The sequence below is a fragment of the Thamnophis sirtalis genome, unplaced genomic scaffold, assembly GCF_051295495.1.
Source record: "Thamnophis sirtalis isolate CommonGarterSnake01/CBP01778 unplaced genomic scaffold, rThaSir2_p1.2 scaffold_1, whole genome shotgun sequence".
NCBI classification, from domain to species: Eukaryota; Metazoa; Chordata; class Lepidosauria; order Squamata; family Natricidae; genus Thamnophis; species Thamnophis sirtalis.
The window spans coordinates 176,293,552-176,310,438 of NW_028261381.1; the positions used below are offsets into that span (position 1 = coordinate 176,293,552).

The window sequence follows — 16,887 nt, forward strand, 5'->3', positions numbered from 1 at the left end:
GTGAGTTTTGGTCCCATTTTACGGCTTTTCTTTCCACCGTTGTTAAGGGAGTCGCTGCCGCTTATACGTTACTACCCCGTTGTTAAGTGGAAGCTGGCTTCCCCGTTGACTTTCGCTTGTCAAATGGTCGCAAGAGGGGATCGCGTGACTCTGGGATGCTACGACAGTCATAAATTTGAGTCATTTGCCAAGCATCCTTGATCAGGTGACCATGGGGACATGGCAACTGTGATAAGCGTGAAAAATGGTCATGTCACATTTTCCAGTGCTGTTGTAACTTCGGTCACTAAGAAAACTGTTGTAAGTCGAGGACTACCTGTATTTTCATGCTGGTACCCAATTGGTTAATCATCATTTCTTTTTTTAAAATATGTAGTCCTCGACTTACAACCGTTCATTTAGTGACAGCTCGAAAGTTACAACAGCAGCTGAAAAAAGCAACTTACGACCACTTCCCACACTTACGACCATTGCAGCATCCCTGTGGTCACGTGATTTACATTCAAACCCTTGGCACCCGACTCACATTTATGACGGTCGTAGTATCCTGTAGTCATGTGATCGATCCCCTTTTGCTACCTTCTGACCAGCAAAATCAATGGGGATGCCAAGTTCACTTAACAACCATGTTACTCACTTAACAACTGCAGCGATCCACTTAACAATGGTGGTAAGAAAAGATCGTAAAGTGGGGCAAAACTCCCTTAACAAATGTGTCACTTACCAACGGAAATTCTGGGGCTTGATTATGGTCGTAAGTCGAGGACTTCCTGTTAACTGGCTTACTTAAAAGTGTGAAATGCTTTCAATAAAATCTGGATCATCCTATTAAAATTACATTCTGACTGAAAGGAAGGTTGGTCCAGAAAAAACTGTAAAGCAATTCTTTCGATTTTCTTCAGGAATTCAAAGGAGGCTGAATCTAGAACACAAAAAAATCGGAAGGGACCTTGAAGGTCTTCTAGTCCATCCTCTCCCTCAAGCAACTCCTATTTACGATGGTTGAAGTGTCCCGTTGGGCAAAGCCAAGCCGATCCACTTAGCGATTGTGTGACTAACTTAACAGCTGCTACGTTTAACAAATGTTGTAAAACGGGACAAAACCCATTTAACAACAACTAACTCTAATGGCCGACCTCACTGGAATAAAAGTTTCAGAATAACGGAGTTGGAAGGGACGTTGGAAGTCTTCTAGTCCAATCTCCTGCTCAATTTATTTAGAATAACGGAGTTTGGAAGGGACCTTGGAGGTCTTCTAGTCCAACCCCCTGTTCAATTTATTTAGAATAATGGAGTTTGGAAGGGACCTTGGAGGTCTTCTAGTCCAACCCCCTGTTCAATTTATTTAGAATAATGGAGTTTGGAAGGGACCTTGGAGGTCTTCTAGTCGAACCCCCTGTTCAATTTATTTAGAATAATGGAGTTTGGAAGGGACCTTGGAGGTCTTCTAGTCCAACCCCCCTGCTCAATTTATTCAGAATAATGGAGTTTGGAAAGGACCTTGGAGGTCTTCTAGTCCAACCCCCCTGCTCAATTTATCCAGGATAAGAGAGTTGGAAAGGGTTAACATTAAAGAACAAGGTGGCATTTGAATGCTCTGTGTGTGTGTGTGTCCCCTCCCACCTCTGGTGCTTTAACAGGCCAGCCTGGCCCACCTGTAAAAAGAAGATGCCTACCTCGCAGGGTTCATGGTTCCCCCCCAAGCATGCAATACTTAGCCAAACCTATTTCCAACCAAACCTATTTTTAGATCAAAGTGACTCGCTGTCTCACTTTCACCGTCCGAGTTTATGCTGGGCGAGGATCTGCTCCGCCTGCATGTGTGAACGCGATTCTCCTCCCTTCGGCCACCCTTCTCCAGTCAAAAAGGGACCCGATCCACCCACCCACTTCCCCTTTACACGTAACCAACCCAGCGCGAAAAATCCCCGGCGGGACGCGGCGGATCACGCAGCCCGAAGCGAACCCCGTTCTCCTCCCGGGGACGGGTCGCCGCGTCCTTCCTTTGCAAGTCGGCTTGTAAAAAAACGCCGGGCCTGGCTGGCGCATGGGCTCTGTAGTCCCCCAGCCCCCGCTTTGCTGCGCGTGAGGTCGGCGCTTTGGCTAAGCCTTAGAATAAATGCCAACGCTTTGCCGTCGCTTTGACATGTGCACGCCAATCGGCGCGCGTTCGAATGGGAGTTTCCTTGCACGCGGCTCTTCCCAGGGTCCCTTCCACACTTACACCCACGTGAGAAAAACACACACACACGAAAGCGCGCACAGACAGACCCGCTAGGGCGCAAGAGAAAACTTCGCGCACCTCGCGAGTCGTTGCAAAAGTGTGCGTGTTAGTTGTGTGTGCGTGTGCGTGCGCGTGCATGGAAAGGGGGAATCACCCTCTCTTCCACCCGGCATTCCCAAGCCACGCTCCCCCGTCCGTCCCCCCCCCGCGCGTGTCTTTCCCTCTCCCGCCGAAGTGTGCCTCGCGCGCGCGCGCGCGCAAAACGCGCGTGCAAAAGCCCGCGGACGGGCGTGCAAAAGGAAAAGCGGCTGGCTCTCTTCTCTCTCCCTCTCTCTCTCCCCCCCCCCCTCTCTTTCGGGCACAGCCTTGCCCGGCCTGTCGGGGTTGAGATAACCCGGCGAGCCCTCTGCCTTGCCTCGCCTCCGGGTGGGTGGGTGGGTGGGAAGGGAGGGGAAGGGTCGCCCTTGCCGATCGGCCGATCGCTGGGGAGGGGAAGGGAGGCGAGGCGGGGCAGAGAAGGGCAAAAAAAAAAAAAGGCAAGCAGCCCCCTTGGCCAGGCTCTGTCTGTGTGTGTGTGTGTGTGTGTTTCGTGTGTGTGTGTGCGCCCTTGGCACGGAGCGCGGCGGGAGCCCGGGCGCCAGCCAACGGCGGAGACGTGGCAAGAAGCGGCCGGCTTTGCAAAAGCTGCGGACCCCCGAGGGGTTGTTGGGGGGTGATTGGGTGGGTGTGGGGGGGGGTGTTGGTGCCTCCTTCCTTCTGGATCTCTCATTTCCTTCTGGATCCGGTGCCCATCCTCCCCGGCCGTGCCCATCCTCCCCAACCACCCCGGCAGGGATTTTTTTCCCGTGTGTGTATTTTCATTTTTTGCCTCCTTTGGGTTTTTTTTTTGCCCCCGCGGAGCGCGCGGCGGCTGCACCTTTAAGAGAAGGGAGGGACCCCTCTTTCGCCCGGAGAGCAACCAGGAAGGGAGTTCACGGCATCATACGGGGCTTTGCATCTACTGTTACAAGGCAGGGCGGGCAGGCAGGCAGGCAGGCGAGCAAGGCACAGCCAGCCAGAGCCGGGAGGCCGGGACGCGCCTGGCTGCCGCTGCTGCCCGTCCACCCTCCCTCCCCTTTCCCCCCCATTCCGCGACCCTCGCCTCCGCCCGCGCCCACCCGAGAGACCCCCGCGGACCAAGAAGGTAAGGACAGCCAAGCCAATGGGGTCATGGGTGGGTGGGAAATTTCCATGGGGGGGGGTTATTTTTTTGGATTTGGGGGGGGAGCTTTATTAGCGCTGGCTGGTTAGAAAGAAGAAAAAGTGGGGAGGGGGCTTTGCACCCACAAAGTCCTGCGGGCGACTTTGCGGGGGGGGGCGAGGGGCGCCAAGCTCAACTTTCCCTCCTGCGTTCCCGGATCACCTGCGGGTCGGGGAAAAGTGGGGGGGGGAGAGAGGGGGCAGCCAGCGCGCGTAAGGCGGCTTTGCAACCGGGGGGGGGGGCTTTGCAAAGGAGGAGGGAGAGGAGGAGTGGGGAGGGGGGGTTGGCTTGGCTTGGGCCGAACGTCCCTAAGTGGCCCCGGGCGGGGTGGATCGAAGCGTGGGGTGGGGGTGGGGGTGGGTGAAGAGTGGGGGGGTTGGAACGAGCAGGGAAAGTGGGGAGGGGGGTTGCATTTGCAAAAAAAAAGGGAAATTAAAAAGGGAAAGTGATCGATGCAAAAAAAGGGGAAGGCGGGGGGGGAGATCCGGGGGGTTTGGGTGTCCCCGGTTGCCCCCTTTGGGCGAAGGTGGGGGGGAGCGCGCGGGTTGCAATCGCGCGGGGGAGGCGGGCAAGGGAAGGGAAGGGAAGCGGGGCAGAACTTTCCGCCCCCTCCTCTCTTCGCCCGGCCTTGGCTCTTTTTTTTTTTTTTTTTGCCTTGGCCGACCCCCTTGCAAGTATTCCGTGCTTGCGTGCCTACGTTGTACTGGCTGGGGTGGGGGGGCAGGATATGTGTTTTTTTAAAGGGAGGGGGCTTGCAAAGCCCTGGGGGAGAGAGAGAGAGAGAGAAAAGGAGAGAGAGGGGGGGCTGCTTGGGAGTTGTAGTCTTCCCGGCCTCTTCGGCCTGCAGGTGCAAAGCAGGCCGGCGACTACGTCTCCCGAGATGCCCCGCGAGTGGGCCTGCCGCGGGAGGCGTGTTGACAGGCGCCGCCGCCGGCCAATGGCGTCTTTCCCCCCCCCTCTGGCCAATAGCGGCCGTGGGAGGAGGGGGGGAGAAGGAGGGAGATGGGGAAGGGAAGGCGCTCGAGCGGGACCCACGTCAACCCCTTCCCCCTCCCGGGGGGGGAGAGGTGGGGTCCCCGGACGCACCGGCTAGGCGAGGCCGAGGATGCGAGGCCTAGCGCGAGGCCCTCGCCGAGGCTCGAGAGGGCAGCCAGACTGTCTTTTCGGGGCCTCCAAGGGCAGGGGAAGCCGGCTGGGTCGTCCTCTGGTTGGGGTGGGGGAGTGAAAGACAAATAACTGAGAGTTTCCTGAGTGGGGATTATAGTCATCTAAGCACTTTCAAAATTGGGGTTCAAACTTTTTAGGGGTAGAAAGGCAAGGCGGGAGGGGGTTGCCTGGAGAGGGGGGGCTTGCCAGGCCTATGGTGGGCCCCATTTCGTCTCCAGAAGCCTGGCCTGTCTCTTCCCTGGCCGCCCTCCCTGGCTGGACGAGGCTTAGCCCGTTCAGATGACGCAGGTTGCAGGCACCTGCAGGACAGGTAAGCAGCCAGGTGGCCAACCAGGAAGTCCCCGGCCTGGAGTCCTGTAGGCCTCGGGCCTTCTTTTCCAGCCCTTGAAAGAGGCCCAGGCCGGATCAAGAGGGAGACCTCCACTGCCATCCTCATCACGACACCCCTGCAGGGTGGGACGAAGCCCTGCTGCCGTCTGATGGGACTGGCACCAGGGGTTTTTATAGTCCGGCTCTATGCCAGCCCTTCCTGCCCTGAGAATTGCAAAGCTATTGGGCTGTACGGATAGTCCTGGACTTACGACCATTACGGAGCCTCAACTTTTCAGTGGCTAAGTGAGGCCGCTGTGAGTTTTGCCCCAGCTGGCTTGCTTGCTTTCCCCAGGGGTGGAGTGAATAATCCATCCTAGGGGTTCAGTTAGTGGCACGGTTGTAAAGTGGATCTGGCCTCAACTTTGCTTGTCAGGAGGACGCAAAAAGGGGATGACGTGACCCCGGGGACCCTGCAGCCGTCATAAATATGAGACAGTTTGTGCCAAGCACGCCTGAATTGTCGTCACAAAACCGAGGGTGTTGCCATGGTCCTGAGTTGTGAAAAGCTGTCAGGTCACTTTGATTTTTCAGGCCTGTTGTAACTTCGAAAAGGTCACTAAACGGAATGGTTGTAAGTCCAGGGCTTTTTTCTTTGCATTTCCCTGGTTGGCACCTGCAAAAAAAAACACAGCCAAGGTTCCGAAACAAAGTTCTTCCCAAACTTTAGTGGTTTCCCGACATGTAGGGGAGAGACAGAAGCAGGCTTATTTTGGAAGGAAGAAGTAATTGAGGTGCTTTTAAAAAATAACCACCACAAACCCCTTCCTGGGAACCTTGGATAACTTTTATTTTTCTTCTGGGTAGCAGGTTTTAGGCATGTGTGTGTGTGTGTGTGTAGAAAAGTGAAGCTGTGAATGGGATTCGGCCTCCTGTTGGTCGTTTTTCCCCAGCCAAGAATGGTGGCTATGGGGAGAGTTTGGAGGGGTAGAAAGGGAAGTTGATTTGCCAAAGGAAAAAGAAAGTGGTTTAAAGATGAAGCCCTTTTATTGCAGTGTGGACTATGATCTGTGAACTTTTTTATCAGGTGTGTAGAGCATATGTGGAAAGTAGTGCTGCTGAGGAAGGCTACAACAGAGAGCAGTTGCAGGGTGTGAAAGACCAAAGAGGGAGGAGTGAGAAAAGGCCTGTGGCCAAATTGCTTAGAGAGGATGATGGTTTATAACCAATTTCGTTATATACGTGATGTACAATGACAATAAAGGCTATACTATAAACCAGTGGTCTCCAACGTTGGCAACTTTAAGACTTGTGGACTTCAACTCCCAGAGTTCCTCAGCCAGCTTTGCACAAGTCTTTCTCCACAAGTCTTAAAGTTGCCAACGTTGGAGACCACTGCTATAAACCAACCCAAGTTTTACAAGCACTACAGAGTTCAGAAACTGCAAGAAGCTCCTTGGCTTAGGACCACAACTGAGTTCAAAATTTACGTTGCTAAGCAGGGCAGTCGTTAAGTGAAGTTTGCCCCGTTTGACGACATTCCTTGTCGCAGTTGTGAAGGTGAATCACCACAATGGTTATGTTTAGTCACATGGTTAAGGAAATCTGGCTCTCCCGTTGATTTTGGTCGTAAGGGGATCGTGTGACGCTGCCGTCATAAATACAAGTCGGTTGCCGAGCGTCTGAATTTTGATCACATGATCGTAGGTATGCCGCAACTTCTCCTAAGTGGGGGAAACAGTCATAAGTCACTTTTTCCAGTGCTTTGACCCAGTCGCTAAATGAATGGTTGTAAGTTCGAGGACTTCCTGGATTCCGGCAGGCTTGATCCGAAAGCTCTGATCTCTCTTTTACCCCCCTGTGAAAGGACATTGAATGGAATCAATTTTGGCCTGGCTGTCTCTCGATGACTTTGTCTTTTTATCGTACTCCGGAGGGCTGAAAGGGCAAAGAAAAACACAAGTTTCGAGGTTTCTGTGGTGGGCGATTATTTTCCCCCGCAGGTGACCAACAAACTGGAACGGTTGTGGGGAGTGCCGAACCAATAAGACTGTGAAGATACATATATAGGCACCCCCACATATACATACATCAATTGAAAAATAATAATAAGTTGCCTTTAGAGTAGAAGCAATGCATGGTGTACGCTTACTTACATTTGATTTCTAATTTCCGATTGATCTCATGCGGGCCAGGTGGGGACAGCCAAAAGGGCAGGACGTGAGCATAAAAGACTCAGGCCAACTGTGTCGGAATCTGGGTTTAGCGCAATGGTGGTCATGTTTCCGGAAGGCCTTGGGACATTTGACTTCAGCTTCCCTGTGTCGTATGTCTGTGTGTATGCTGGCTTACGTTTTTGAGGATAATGGCAAAGGTGAGAATATATGTATATATATTCACAATTCCTGCTCACCCCATATATATATATATAGGGTGAGCAGGATTGTGAGGCGGAGTCCAGCAGGATGACTTGGGTAGAGGTCCAGAGGAGACAAGGAAGGATGCGGGTATTAGTGGTGGAGAAGTTCAGAAGAGCATCTGGGCCTGTTCTGTTACACACCAATCGGGGGCTTGCTTTGCACTCTTGATAGTTCGAAATGACTGTGAAGTGGCTAAGATGATGGTTTCCATCTGGGGATTTCCAAACCTCAGATGGAGACACCGTCGAATCTGGGACTTTCTGTTCAAAGAATAACGGCCGTGTGCGACTTGCCCTAAAAGAAAGTATAAGTACTAAAAAGCAGGCCGAATCGAGGACTGTTTTAAGAGCCAAGGTGGCGCAGTGGTTAAATGCAGCACTGCAGGCTACTGCTAGATCAGCAGGTCAGCGGTTCAAATCTCACCGGCTCAGGGTTGACTCAGCCTTCCATCCTTCCGAGGTGGGTAAAATGAGGACCCAGATTGTTGGGGGCAATATGCTGACTCTCTGTAAACCGCTTAGAGAGGCCTGAAAGGCCTATGAAGCGGTATATAAGTCCACTGCTATTGCTATTGCTATTGCTATTTAAGCGCATGGACAGAAGCCACCATTCGTTGGTACAGTGTGAACTTAGCCTGTTTAGGGAGCCCAGCATTTTTTTAGGCTGGGTGCTTATTCAGCAAGCCACAATTAAGCCAAGTTACGATTTTTGGGCCCTCTGTGGACTCAGTGTCTCGATTGGGCCATGCTGGAGGGCAAAATTTCTATTGCTAAGCGAGACAGCTGTTAAGTGAGTTTTGCCCCATTTTGCTGGTTGCTCTTGCCGCAGTTGTTAAGCGAATCACTGCAGTTCTGAAGTTAGTAACACGGTTGTTAAGTGAGACTGACTTCCCCGTGGACTTTGTTTGTCGGAAGGTCGCAAAAGGGGATCACATGACCCCGGGGAGACTGCAGCCGTCATAAATATGAGCCAGTTGCCAAGCGTCCGAATTCTGATTGTGTGACGGAGGGGATGCCACAGTGGTCGTAAGTGTGAAAAACAATCGAAAGTCACTCTTTTTCAGGGCCATCGTAACTTCAAAGCGTCACTAAACGAATGTTTGTAAGTTGAGGATTACCTGTACTGTACTTAAGCTTGAATGCCTTGCTGGTTGGAATTCTTTTTCCGGTCCTCATTGGAATCGGGAATTTTTCCTGCTGGCTTGTAATCAATCAAGAATTGATTAATACAAGGATCAATGTAAAATAAAAGTGAATTTGAAGTTAGAGGAGGATGGAATGAAATGATTGATCGTGAGAGTGTGGCTTTACCTTCCCTTTTCCTTTTCTTCCTCTCCCTTCCTTCCTTCCTTCCTTCCTTCTTTCTTTCTTTCTTTCTCCTTTCTTTCATCTTTCTCCTCTTTTTCTCTTTCTCTTTATCTGTTTCTTTCTCCTTTTCTTTTTTCTTTCTCTCTCCTTCCTTCCTTTCTTTCTCTTTCTCCTTTCTTTCTCCTTTTCTTTTTTCTTTCTCTCTTTCTCCTTTCTTTCTCTCTCCTTTCTTTCTTTCTCCTTTTCTTTTTTCTTTCTCTCTCCTTTCTTTCGTCTTTCTCCTTTTTTCACTTTCTTATCTTTATCTGTTTCTTTCTTTCTCCTTTCCTTTTTTCTTTTTCTTTCTTTCTTTCTTTCTTTCTCCTTTTTTCTCTTTCTTTCTCCTTTTCTTTTTTCTTTTTCTTTCTTTCTTTTTCTTTCTTCCTCCCTTTTGCTCTTTCTTTCTCTTTATCTCTTTCTTCTTTCTTTCTCCTTTCTATTCTTTTTCTCCTTTTGTTTTTTCTTTCTTTCTTTTCCCCTCTTTCTTTCTCTTTTTTCTTTTTTCTTTCTTTTTTTCTTTCTCTTTTCTATTCTTTCCTTTTTCTCTTTCTCTTATCTCTTTCTCTCTTCTTTCTTTCTTCCCTCCCTTCCTTCCCTCTTTCACTCTCTCTCTCTCTTTCTCTTTTTTGGACTATAAGCCCTTAAGAGAAGGAGGAGAGGAAAATTGAAGAAACAAATAGGGAATCTTAAAAAGTTGGCCCAGCAGTTGGAGATGGAGGGGTACTTGTGGTTGGAGAATATTGAGAGAGGGATATGCTCTTGCCTCTCTCTTTGGACATGGCAAAAAAAAAAAAATTTCCGCAGGGAGTTTTTGCAATTTCGAAAAGTGACTTTTGTCTTGAGGTCAGGAAAGTGAGTTCAAAGATAATATTTTTGGAGGATCAACCGAACATTTAGGCTTGAGTTAAATACTTGTTTTCTCCCCTTTGAAATAATGGTGAGTACAGGTGGTCCTCGACTTACGACCACAATTGAGCCCAACGTTTCTGTCACTAAGTGAGACATTTAAAAAAGTGAGCGTTGCCCCATTTTTACAACCTTTCTTGCCACGGTTGCTAACGTTTTTTTAAGTTAGTAGCACAGCTGTTAAGCTAATCTGGCTTCCCGATTGATTTTGCTCTTCAGAAGGTCGCAGAGGACACTACAACCACCGTCATAAATACGAGTCAGTTGCCAAGTATCTGAATTTTGATCGCACACAATGTTGCAACAGTCGTAAGCCTGAAAAATGGCCGTTAGTCCCTTTTTCCAGCGCCGTGTTAATGCTGAATGGTCACTAAACAAAACATTTAGAAGACCCACAGTGGTGCAGTGGTTAGAATGCACTACTGCAGGCTACTTCGGGCTGCCAGCAGTTCAATTCTCACCAGGCTCAAGGTTGACTCAGCCTCCCGTCCTTCCGAGGTGTGTAAAATGAGGATTCAGATTGTTGGGGGCAAGAGGCTGACTCTGTAAACTGCTTAGAGAGGGCTGTAAAAGTGCTATGAAGCGGTATACAAGTCTATTGCTAAGTGGGAAGGAAGGAAGGAAGGAAGGAAGGAAGGAAGGAAGGAAGGAAGGCTGTGATAGCGCAGTGGTTAGAATACACTATTGCAGGCTGACTCTGCCAACTGCCAGGGGTTCGATCCTGACTGGTTCGAGGTTGACTCAGCCTTCCATCCTTCCAAGCTGGGTAAAATGAGGACCCAGATTGTCGGGGGCAAGAGGCTGACTATGTAAACCGCTTAGAGAGGGCTGGAAAGCACCGTGAAGCGGTATATAAGTCTATTGCTCTAAGCCAAGGACTGCCAGTAGATGCCACTAGTCGTAAGAAGGTCTCCTGGGCTTTTTAAGGGGCATGGCGGATCTCTGCTGTCACAAAAGGCTGATAGTCTCTTTTTTTTAAAAACGAACGAAATTACAAAATTCCTGTCTGATGGGAAACCATTTTACCCGAACTTTTGAGTAGACTAAAGCTGCGTTCCTACAACATTTTACCGCAAGCAAGTCCCATTGAAGACAATGGTACCTACCTCTGAGTAGGCATGCATAGGATTGCATTGTAAATACGACCTTGATGCGAGCCCACATTGTATTTTGAATTTGTTAGGCACCTTGATTTTAATATGTACAGTAATTAATATGATCAAAGCGTTACGGAAAAAGCATCTCATTAAAATCATTTCATATTTATGCATTTCAGTTCTCTCATATGTTTTGAAACTTTAGTTGCTGGCTTTTTTCTTTCCATATCCCTTCATACTATTATTTTTAAAAAGTTCCTCAGTACTTCTACTTCCTTTTGGTTCTTTTATTTCTCTATTTCATGGATGCCGTGTTCTTTGGAACATTATTTAATGGCCTTTTAAGGGACACGGTGGCTCAGTGGCTAAGACACTGAGCTCGTCTATCAGAAAGGTCAGCAGTTCGGCGGTTCAAATCCCTAGCGCCGCGTAACGGAGGGAGCCTCCGTTGCTTCTCCCAGCTTCTGCTGACCTAACCCTAACCCTAACTCCCTGCTCAATTTATTTAGAATGGAGTTTGGAAGGGACCTTGGAGGTCTTCTAGTCCAACCCCCTGCTCAATTTATCCAGAATAATGGAGTTTGGAAGGAACCTTGGAGGTCTTCTAGTCCAATCCCCTGCTCAATTTATCCAGAATAAGAGAGTTGGAAAGGATTAATTTTTACCGCAATCAGAAAGGTCAGCAGTTTGGCGGTTCGAATCCCTAGCGCCGCATAACGGAGGGAGCTCCCGTTGCTTCTCCCAGCTTCTGCTGACCTAACCCTAACCCTAACCCCCTGCTCAATTTATTTAGAATGGAGTTTGGAAGGGACCTTGGAGGTCTTCTAGTCCAACCCCCTGCTCAATTTATCCAGAATAAGAGAGTTGGAAAGGATTAATTTTTACCGCAATCAGAAAGGTCAGCAGTTTGGCAGTTCGAATCCCTAGCGCCGCATAACGGAGGGAGCTCCCATTGCTTCTCCCAGCTTCTGCCGACCTAGCAGTTTAAAAGCACGTAAAAATGCAAGTAGTAAAATAGGAACCACCTTTGGTGGGAAGGGATCAGCGTCCCGTGCACCTTCGGTGTTTAGTCATGCCGGCCACATGACCACGGAGACGTCTTCGGACAGCGCTGGATCTTCGGCTTTGAAATGGAGATGAGCACCGCCCCCTAGAGTCGGGAACGACTAGCACATATGTGCGAGGGGAACCTTTACGTTTACCTTAATGGCCTTTTAGGCTTCCTCTGTGTGAGTAAGGAGTTTATTTTCTGAATAGTAAGAATTATATGTCACGAGGGGGGGAGGGCATCAGGATTTCAGAGATGCTCAGGTAAGGCATGGCAAAAAAAAAAAAAAAAGGTCGGGACCACTACAACGGAGGAAGAAAATTATTTAGCTGGCTGTCGGGAAGTTGAAATGCCTCCCCTTCATCCGTCCATCCATCCATCCATCCATCCAGGTAGGCCCTTAAAGCCTCTGAGATCTTGACGTTGAAGACATGCTAAGTGGCAGTGGCTCTTCTGAATAAAATAAAATAAAACCAACCCATAATTCTCGGCCTGAATAAGCAGGTAAACCACCTTAGGCTTTTACCTGGAGAGCAATTAAACTAAGAAAAGGTATTTATTTAAAAAAAATTTTTGAGAGGGGCGAGACCCAGAGAGAGAGAGGGAGAGAGAGAGAGAGAGAGAGGGAGAAAGGTGTGGAACGAAGGCCTGGGAGGACCCGAGGTGAGGAACATGGGAGCTTCACGCCTCCTGTTTGTGCAAGGTGGAAGGAAGCCTCTTCTGGGAAGGGGCAGGTGAGCCGGGCGAGGGAAGAGGAGGAGGGAGGGAGGGGCCGGTGAGCAGCAGGACTGAATGTGCTTGGTCTTGTCTGCCTCGTGGGGCTTCGGAGGGAGGGGAGTTGGGTGGGGTCCTCTTTCCCATTAAGCCCTGGAGAGCTGGAGAGGTTGAGAAAGAAGGCACGAGTTGCCCACTCCATGGATTTCAGAAAGAGACAGAGAGGCAGAGAGAGACACATACACAGAGATACAGACAGGCAGAGGGAGACAGGCAGAGAGAGGCAGAGAGGGAGGCAGAGAGTGACACACACAGAGACAGACAGGCAGAAAGAGAGAGGCAGGCAGAGAGAGACAGAGACACACAGCAAGACAGACAGAGAGACAGACACAGAGAGGCAGGCAGAGAGAGACGGAGACACACACACACAGACGGAGAAAGACACAGAGGGGGACAGGCACAGAGAGAGACAGACAGACAGACCGAGACAGGCAGAGACAGAGAGAGACAATTACAGAGGCAGGCAAAGAGAGAGAGGGAGACAAGCAGAGACAGGCAGACAGAAGCAGAGAGAGAGAGACCGATAGAGACAGACACAAAGAGGCAGGCAGAGAGACACACAGAGAGATAGACACAGAGAGAGGCAAACACAGAGACGGAGACACAGAGAGACAGAGACAGAGACAGACAGGCAGAGAGAGAGACACAGATACAGGCAGACAGGCAGAGAGAGAGACAGTCACAGAGGCAGGCAGAGGGAGACAGGGAGACAGGCAGAGACAGACAGACAGAGGCAGAGAGAGAGAGAGAGACAGATAGAGACAGAGACACACAGAGAGAGAGAGAGAGACAGACAGAGAGACAGAGGGAGACAGAGACAGACAGGCAGAGAGAGAGATACAGACAGACAGACAGAGACAGGCAGAGACACAGACACAGAGAGAGACAGTCACAGAGGCAGGCAGAGGGAGATAGGCAGAGACAGATAGACAGGCAGAGAGAGAGAGACACAGAGACAGACAGACAGACAGACAGAGACAGGCAGAGGGAGAGACGGAGGGTGGGGAACATGCAAATTTGTACTGGAGCCCTCTCCCCACCCTGCTTTTCCTTGGCATGCACGCTGGGAGTGGAGGAGTCAGCTCAAAGAGTGATTGTTAAGGGCTCCCCCCTTCCCCATCTCCGCCCTTCCATTTTTCTTCGGCAGAAGCCTCCTAAGGCCACCCAAACCAGATTCCTCCTCCTGAGATTTGCAGAGGGTGGGTTCCTCTCCTCCTTCCAAAACATTCTTGTTAAAAAAAAAATTTCCAGGGTTGGAGCATTCACAACTTCTGGTGGCAAGTTGTTCCACTGGCTTAATTGTCCTCGCGGTCAGGAAATTTCTCCTTAAGCTCTACATCGCTTCTCAATTCGGTTAGTTTCCATCTGTTGCTGCTTCTGCCTTCGGGGGCTTTGGAGAACAGGGGGACCCCCCCTCCTCTTTGTGGAAACCCCTTAGTCTAGTTTAATGAAAAGGAGGACCAGGGGAGACATGATAGCAGCCTTCCGATATCTCAGGGGTTGCCACAAAGAAGAGGGAGTCAAGCTATTCTCCAAGGGACCTGAGGGTAGAATAAGAAGCAATGGGTGGAAACTAATCAAGGAGAGAAGCAACTTAGAACTGAGGAGAATCTTCCTAACGGTGAGGACAATTAACCAGTGGAACAATTTGTCTGAAATGGTGTAGGCCGTCCTGCCTGATCAGGGGGTTGGACTAGAAGACCTCCAAGGTCCCTTCCAACTCTGTTTTTCTCTTCTGTTTGGAAAATCCGACCTTTTCGGCTTCTACGCTGCAGCCAGAAGCCCCTCGATATGCGGTTGTTTGGGGTTGGCTGCCAATTTGTCTCACATGGAGAACCCCAAATTTCTTGGTCCTGATTCTTGGTCTTCAGCCTGCAATTCACTTGGCTTTTATTGCAGGAACATCTGTCGGGGAGCTGCATCTGAGCAGGCAACCTAGGTAGGGGAGGGAAAATCTTTTGAAGACTTGTTGCCTTGTTGTGGTTGAGAAATATAGGTAGTCCTCGACTTATGACCACAAGTGAGCCCCAAATTTCAGTTGTTAAGTGAGACAGTTGTTCAGTGAGCTTTGGCTCGTTTGACGAGCATTCTTGCCATGTTTAAGTTAATCCCTGCGGTCGTTAAGTTGGTCACACGGTTGTTAAACGGCTTCCCCGCTGACTTTGCATGTCGGAAGGTCACAAAAGTGGGATCGCGTGACCCCGGGACACTGCCACCATCATAAATACAGGTAGTCCTCACCTTACGACCAAAATTGAGCCCAACATTTCTGCTGCTAAGCGAAACATTTGTTTGGTGAATTCCGCCCCGTCGTACGGCCTTTCTTGACACGGTTGTTAAGCGAATCCCTGCAGTGGATAAGCTAGTAACCTGGTTGTTAAGTGAATCTGGCTTTTCCCCTATAATGACTCTGCTGGTTGGGAGGTCGCAAAAGGGGAAATCGTGTGACACCCGGGGCATTGCAACTGTCGTAAGTGCGAGTCGGTTGCCAAGTGTCTGAATTTTGATCGCGATTGTGGGAGGCTGCAACAGTCGTAATTGTGAAAATCACATAACTTTGATTTGTTGTAAGTCAAGGGCTAGCTGTAGGGACTGCTTGGGCCAGTCCTGGAGTCTGGGGAAGGCTCTGAGGAGGGCTCTGCGTCGGAGGCAGAGAGGGGGCCAGGGCCGTCTGACAGTTATCAGCTGCCTTCGTAATCAGACATCAGTGAGGCAGAAGAACAGCTGGAGCCTGTTCCCAGTGTGAGTTGCCAGACGAAGGGAAGAGCTAAAGAACAGGGGTCAACTTGGGAGTAAGGCCACAGGTGGACGGTGAATGGCCCCTCCCAGTGGAGATAAAAGAGGAGCGAAAGGGGAGTGGAGTTTGCAGGAGGCAATCAGTTCCCTTCATTAGTTCCTGACTCTCTGAGACTCCTTGCCAAGTTCTGCAGATCTCGGCCTGGCAGCTCTCCAAGCCAGATAAGGTCTGTGACCGTAAATCCTCCCTTGAAAGACTTTGCTGGATGTGAAGGAGCAGAATTCACAGTCTGTTAATAAAAGGGGTTTTGTCGGGACAAGGAGTTTGATCTCAGGAAGCCTCGGTCAGAACAGCTACCAGTCGTAAGGATGGAAAATGGTCCTAAGTCAACTTTTTGTCAGTGCCAATCCAACAGTCGGTCACTAAGTGAGCAGTTGTAAGTTGAGACTTCCCCGTACAGAACCAGGTGAGCTGTCAATCTGAGGAAGGAGAAGGCAGCTGGAGAATTGGGTCTCCTCCTCCTCCTCCTCTGACCCACTGCAGCCAGACACGGTTAAGCCATCCCTGAATGCTCCCTGTTGCCTTGGTGGCAATCCCACACACTAGATTACTGCTCGTCCTCGACTTACGACCAAAAATTGAGCCCCAAATTTCCACCCTTAAGCGAGACATGGGTTGAGCGAGCTTTGCCTCATTTTACGACCTTTCTCGTCACGGTGGTTAAGCGAATCACTGAGGTGGATAAGTCCGTAACCCGCTTGTTCAAGGAATCTGGTTTCCCTGGTGGACTTTGCTTTGTCAGAAGGTCGCAAAAGGGGATCGTAAGTTCACACTTACGACCGTAATGGGGAAGCCAGATTCACTTAACAACCGTGTTACTTAACGACTGTAAAAATTATCTTCTTCCGAACGGTGGCAAGCAAAAGTCATCAAATGGGGCGAAAGGCACGTAAACGACGTCTCACTTCATGGCAAAAACGTTGGGCTCAATCGTCGTAAGTCGAGGACTGTTTTGTACACACTGACCGCTCCAAGTTCCCGGATTTTGATCGTGTAACAACCGGGGATCCTAGGACGGTCATAAGTGCGAGGAGCAGGTGTAAGTCACTTTTTTCAACCTTAAAAACAGTCATGAAAGGAAGAGTTGTAAGTCAAGGACCGCATGTGCTTGGAATGGGGGGTGGGGTGGGGGTTATTTAAGCTCTGAGAGTGCCTGGGACTGGCCGCAGGTAAACATTGCTGAAGGAACAGGAGCTTCGAATGTGGTACTTGGTGTTCCAGGATTGCACAACGTTGCCAAAAGAAGAGAAAAGAAAAGAAGAGAAAAGTGAAGAGAAAAGAAAAGAAAAAAAAGAGAAAAGTGGCAAAGAGAAAAGAAAAAAAATAGAAAAAAAAGAAAAGAGAAAAAAGAAAAGAGAAAAGAGAAAAAAGAAAAGAGAAAAGAGAAGAGAAAAGGGAAAAGAGAAAAGTAAAGAGAAAAAAGAAAAGAGAGAAAAGAAAAGAGAAAATAGAAAAAAAAGAGAAAAAAAGAGAAAAAAGAAAAGAGAAAAGAGAAAAAAGGAAAGGAAAGAAAAGAGAGAAAAGAAGAGAAAGAAAAGAGAAAAAAGAAGAGAAAATAA

The 16,887-nt window shown here is 49.4% G+C and overlaps 1 protein-coding gene across 1 annotated transcript in view; it reads left to right on the forward strand.

The window, feature by feature from the left end:
- Positions 1-2,984: 2,984 nt before the first annotated feature.
- Positions 2,985-16,887, forward strand: part of ZBTB7A (zinc finger and BTB domain containing 7A) — a 74,578-nt gene continuing 60,675 nt past the window's right edge. The window contains 1 exon segment of the mRNA XM_087703383.1: positions 2,985-3,407. The gene's annotated coding sequence lies outside the window, so the exon portion shown is untranslated.